Here is a 6,517-nt window from a genome sequence, read left to right as displayed (position 1 = left end):
CCTCTGGAGATCTCTGAGTAAAATAGATTTTGTTACAGAGAGTGATTAAAGAGTAAAATAATTTTAAATATGAATTTTCTGAAAGTGTTCTGGGCTTTCTGGAATTGACTCTCTAATCTGATTAGATTTAAATAAGATAATGAGATAATATATATGAAGCTTTCAAACATTTTTAGAAAACTGATTACCCCTAACACTTCTAGATAAAGTGGTGAAAGAAAAGAATGAGCTCAAGGACTCAAATTTCAATTAAAGAGGTGCATAACAACCTAAGAGCTTTTATGTGTACCCTGAAGGAGCCCCTTATTTCCTGTAGTTAGAGGGCTGAAATCGTTGAAAATTATGTGCAGAACTTCATCTTGTATTGGCTAAATTAGAGTGTTAGTTGAACTCCCAGCCTTGTCTACTGTTAAAGTGAGGTCATATACTGGGAAATAATAGAATCCTGTAAATTGAGATTGGAATGTGTGGGAAGATCCTCATGAATCTGGAGACTTTGAACCTCTAAATCCTGATGAGTTTTTATTGCTAGTGGAAGAGGCCTCCCCATTCCCAGTGGAAGTTACCTACACAATCTCAGTGGAAGTGACCTCCTGAACCCCAGTGGAAGGGGAATCCCCATCCCCTGTGGTATTGATCTCCTCACCAACAGTAGAATAAGCCTTTCCACCTCTATCTGAGAGGATTAACTTGTACGGCTTGAGGAAATGACAATGACCTCCTTTGAGATAGTTGCCATGCAAGGCAATGTTGATTTTCCTAAGGATCCACCTCCATCACCCACTTTTACTTCTAGACTTACAACTAGACACAAGTGCTAGCAGGCTCCTGAAAGTGAGATACACATTTTGACCCATGAGGAAGTACACTATGCTCCAAAAGAACCACTTGGATTTTCTAATTTATACAAGCAGAAATCCTGTGGAAACATATTTGGAAGTGGATACTATAGATATGGGATAATGGTAGAAGAAAAATAAAGTTGGATCATGTCAAATTTATTGATATGGGCTCATGAAGCAGAGATTCTGCCTTTAATATTGAAGCTTGGGTGGTTAGAAAGAACTTTAACTGTTGGTTGGTTGGTTGGCTGAAACATGGACCAAAAGATAGCCCACCACCAGTAAATTGGAAATAATCAATGGTTTAATGAAGGGATTCAGAGGCATAAGTAGATCGGGATGTTAGAGTGGATTTGTCATTTAAAACCTACTCACACACTGAGAGTCCAGAGGGCATAACTTTCTCTGATACTTTAAGAAATATATCTGTGAGGGGAGCCCCAACATCCTTGAAGAATTTTGTGATCACTCTTCTCTGTAAGCCAGACCTTATATTGAGAACCATAGCCACCCAATTGGAAAACATAAATGTGACTGAGGTAATTGGATAGGGGTATTAGGGGCCAAGTGGTGGCACTCAACTGCCAAAGGCAAGGTGGAAGTGACTACTGTAATGGACAGCAGAGTCAAAGCAGCAATCGGAATAGTCTGATGCATTGGTTAGCTAATCATGATGTTCCTAAAAGTGAAATAGATAAGAAGCCTACTAAATTTTTACTTGGTCTATATAAGCAGAAAAGTTCTAAGTAAGTAAGCAAAAGTATAACTTGGATCAAAAACAAAGAATCACAGGCCCTCAATGAACTCCCATAACGAGCCAATTAATATACCAGAACCTCTTGAATTAAAGGGAGACTGGGTGCCCTTAAAGGAAAGACACCAATACACTACCAAAATTTTATATTGTTAATATTTCCCAAAGGGACTTCCCAAAAGGGTCCTATTATCTTTTACCAGGGAAATTGTACATCGAGGTAAAGGAAATAATCAGATATTTTGGGGACTACTGGACACTGGCTCTGAACTGACACTGATTCCAGGAAACCCAAAACATCACTGTGGCCCTCCAATCAGAGTAGGGGTTAATGAAGGTCAGGTGAGCAATGGAGTTTTAGTTCATATCTGTCTAACAATGGGCCCAGTGTGTTCCTGAACTCATCCCCTGATTAATTCCCCAGTTCCAGAATGCATTATTAGAATAGACATACTTAGCAGTTGGCAGAATCCCCACATAGGTTTCCTAATTTGTGGAATGAGGAATATAAAGGTGGAAAGGCTAAGTGGAAGCCATTAGAATTACCTCTGAGCAACTAGTAAATTAAGAGGAATACTTGTGCTCACTTCGGCGGCACATATACTAGAATTGGAGTGATACAGAGAACATTAGCATGGCCCCTGTGCAAAGATGACATGCAGATTCGTGAAGCATTCCATATTAAAATAATAATAATAAAAAGAGGAATACTGCATTCTTGGAAGGACTGCAAAGATTAGTGCCACTATCAAGGACTTAACATGTACAGGAGTAGTGATTCCTAGTACATGCCCATTCAACTCTCCTATCTGGCCTGTGCAGAAGACAGATCTTGAAGAATGTTAGTGGATTATCATAAGCTTAAGCAGGTGGTGACTCCAATTGAAGCTCCTGTAACAGATGTGGTTTCATTGTTTGAGCAAGTTAACATAATTCTTGATACTTGGTGTGTATCTATTGATCTAATAAATGATTTTTTCCTCCAATCTTGTCCATATGGTCCTCCAGAAGTAGTTTGCTTTCAACTAGTAAGGCCAGCAATACACCTTCATTGTCCTACCTGAAACGGTATGACAACTATCCATCCCTATGTCATAATTTTGTTCACAGGGAACTTGTTCACCTTTTCCGTCCACAAAATATCACACTAATCCATTACATTGATGACATTATGCTGATTGGACCCAGTGATCAAGAAGTAGCAACTTCTCTATATTCATTAGTAAGACATTTGCATGTTAGAGGGTGAGAAATAAATACAACTAAAATTAAAGGGCCTTCTACCTCAGTGAAATTTCTAGGGGTCAAGTCAATATATTCCTTCTAACATGAATTGCTTAACATGAATTGTTGCATCTGAACCTTCTACAACCAAAAAAGAAGTCATGGGACTTCTTGGCCTCTATAATCACATGAGATAATTCTTACAATGAATGAAGGAATGAATGAATGAATCTTATTGGTTTTGTTTCTCTGGATAATGCTGACTATACACCAATACATCTGAATTCACATGGTGCATATGCACCCCTCTAACATTTTAATGATATTTATCACATTCCTTTTACGTTGTTTTGTACAGTTTTATACACACCTTATTAGTCTGAAGGCTACTTGAAAGATAAAAGACTATGTGTTATTCATCATGATATTCCAACATACCCTCTAGAAAAATGTCTTGCACATTTTGTTTCATTTTATGAATAAATGAAAGATAAAGTAACCAAGTACTAATCAAAGTAACTACAGCAGAAAGCCTGATTTCTGAGAAACACATATGTATGTAGCTTTCTTTGGGAATAATTTAGAAGATGTCTTTAAAAACGAGCCTATATTCTTTATGTTATGAATACTTAATGAAGGGTGGATGTGGAAAATAAGTGAAGGAAAGAAAACATGAATTCTTTTCATTTTCAAAAGCCCTGAATATGGTTTAAGAAGTCATGAGTAAATCCAGAAACAGAATTAATAAGTTCAGTAAAATAAAGAGCCAATTTATTGATAATTTTTTTCTATCTTTATAAAAAAGATTTTGTCCAAACAATGGACAGTATAGACCTTTTACCTCTCATTCTCATGTTTGGGCCTGTTCAGATACAGACTAAAAGAGAAAAAAGGAAGATCATTTCACACCTATATTTACTAGTTTAGCCTTTGATTCTGTGTTCTTTCCTTTTAAATTCACACTCTCAAAATCTTGCCCATCCCCACCCCACACCTTAACTCTCTAATCTCCACAGATAAATCATAATCCAGAGGTCTTTCCTTACATAGTTAATCAGCTGCAATATTAATTCTTCTTCACAATGGTCCTTAACATTCATTTCTAAAAAATTATTAGCTTACAAATGTCTATGTGAATTTCTGTTGCAACCATTCAAATAGAATCCTTTGTTCCAGTCTCTGACATTTTTACTACATCATTCAAGACTGTCTGGTGGAATTCTGGAGGTATGCAAACTTGAATACTCATTTTGACTTCATCTCTCTTCAATCTCCTTATCTGAAGAAACCGGGAATCAGAGTTAGCAAGCTGGCAGAGCCAGGGCATGGATACAGTAGAAATGGGGGGTTCTCCAGGGATGTCAAAGAGCAAAGAAGACCCATAGTCCAATGGAGCAAAGGAGACAAAGCACAAGTGAGATCTTGTTTGATGATGAATGAGGTATTTTAAATCAGATTATTTAATGAGTGAAACTGGGACAATTTCGTATTTTTGCTCAAAACGGATGATCTCCTATCTCACTGAGAATAAATTCCAAATGCTTTACAGTGGTCCACAAGATTTGTACATGGATCTGGCCCTTGACAAACTCTCTGATCTCATCTACTCCCATTCTCCTCCTTGCTCACTTCTAGTCTGGCCACACTAGACTGCTATCACAAACCTCCTGGCACATTATATCTGAAGGCATCAGCAACATGGTTTGCACCTCACTTTATTCAGGTGTTTACTCAAATGCCGTCTGTTCTGAGAGGACTTCTCTATCCATATATATATAGAATAGCATGTCCAAGACCCCATTCTGTCACTTTACTTACGCTGCTTTACCTTTTTTTCAAAGCAATCATCACAGCCTGACGTATGTATAAAGTGTGTTGGGAGGAAGAAGATGGGAATCTATCTCCACCCAGCATGATGTAAGCTGTAAGCACTATGGGAGCAAGGATTTTGTTTCTGGCTATTTTCCTCTCCTAAAACAGTGTCATGACCATTGTGTGGTCCTGCCTCTGATTTAGTGTCAGAATATGAGAGAACTCTGATATCACCAAGGAACAATAAAAGACCTTATTCTAGACTGGTGGTCCAAGGAGAAGGAGATGACTGTCTGGCTCTTCCAAATAGAAGGAATGTAAGTTTCAAGAGAATAAAGACTTTGGCAGTTTTGTTCACTGCCTGGTCAAGGTTGAGCCTCCCTCTGACTCAAAGCAACCAGGTATGATATCAATATTATCATGGAATAGTCTGAAACTTGGTTCTAGTCGAGGAGTCCAGAAAGTTAGGGGGTAAAGGCATAGTTGGTGAACACAGAATTCTACATTGATCTTTTTTTCTGTTTTCCTCCCACTGAAACATGGTTCCATATTTTGCTCACTGCTGTATACTTAACCTCTAAAACAGAGATAGAACTAGAGTGAAACTTTGCTATGTCTGAATAAAAAGTTGTGAGATATTTCCAAATCACGATGAGACAATATGAGGCCTAAAGGCCAGGGATATAAGTGTGGTGGTGGCTGTCTTCCTCCTCCCATTAGGATATATGCTCTAAAAGAGCAGGGATTTTGTTTAGATTGTTTACTGTTCTATCTCCAGATTTTAGGCCAGGGCTGAGCCTCTCTCTCTTATTGTATATTAAAAGCCCAATGTCATCACGGAATAATATAATTCTTGGTTCAGGACTTGGGGCCTAGTGAGAGAGCAAGGAACAGGAGGCATTATCATATACCTAAAATTTATATACAGTTGTATTTTTTGTTGTTCTCTAAAGACAAACTATACAGTTTGTCATATAGTACATATTCATCCCTCTAAGACTTTAATGATATTTATCACACTTTTTTTATGTTCTTATGTAACATTTTATACCCACCTTATACCTTTGTTATTGGACTGAAGATTACTTGAAAGATAAAAGACCATGTGCTAAAGAAAGATTTTGTTTTGTCCACTGCTATGTCTCAAACTCTTAAAACAGGGCCAGGGCTGCCCATATCCTCCTCGGAGGTGGACAGGTGGAGACAAAGGAGCAGCTGTTGGCTTTGGGCTATGGGAATCTTCATGCATTCACAGAGCTTGCCACAGATGTTCCAGTATCGTTTGTTGAAAACACTCTCTTTCCTTTGTTAAATTTCTTTGGCACCCTGTTAAAAATCAGTCAGCTGGGGAGACCTTCATGATGGCGGAGGAGTAAGACATGGAGATAAACTTCCTCCCCACAAATACATCAGAAATACATCTATATTTGGAACAACTACTACACAACAACAACATAATGCTGGAAGAAGACCTCAGACTTCCCAAAAGGCAAAAAACTCCCCACGTACTTGGCCGTGTGGATAACAGGGTCTTGGTGCTCTGGCCAGGTATCAGGCCTGTGCCTCTGAAGGGGGAAAGCTGGTTTCAGGACATTTGTCTAAAGGAAACGCCCAGGCTCCACATACTTTCAAATGGTGAAAGCTTTCCCAGAGATTTCCACATCAATGCTAAGACCCAACCTCATTCAACGACCAGCAAGCTACAGTGTTGGACATCTGTGCCAAACAACTAGTAAGACAGGAACCAAAGCCCACCCATTAGCAGAGAGGGGGCCTAAAATCACAATAAGGTCACAGACACCACAAAACACACCACCAGACATGATTCTGCCCACCAGAAAGACAAGATACAGCCTCATCTACCAGAAGACAGGCATCAGTGCCT

At 38.7% G+C, this 6,517-nt stretch overlaps 1 non-coding gene across 1 annotated transcript; it reads left to right on the top strand.

Moving 5' to 3' along the window:
- The first annotated feature begins 2,175 nt into the window (after positions 1–2,175).
- Positions 2,176–2,282, top strand: LOC132419141 (U6 spliceosomal RNA). Its single transcript, XR_009518145.1, has one exon. It is a non-coding gene; the product is annotated as a U6 spliceosomal RNA (small nuclear RNA).
- Positions 2,283–6,517: the final 4,235 nt, after the last annotated feature.

This window comes from Delphinus delphis, chromosome X (genome assembly GCF_949987515.2).
Source record: "Delphinus delphis chromosome X, mDelDel1.2, whole genome shotgun sequence".
NCBI lineage: Eukaryota > Metazoa > Chordata > Mammalia > Artiodactyla > Delphinidae > Delphinus > Delphinus delphis.
This window is presented reverse-complemented; position numbering and strand designations above follow the sequence as displayed.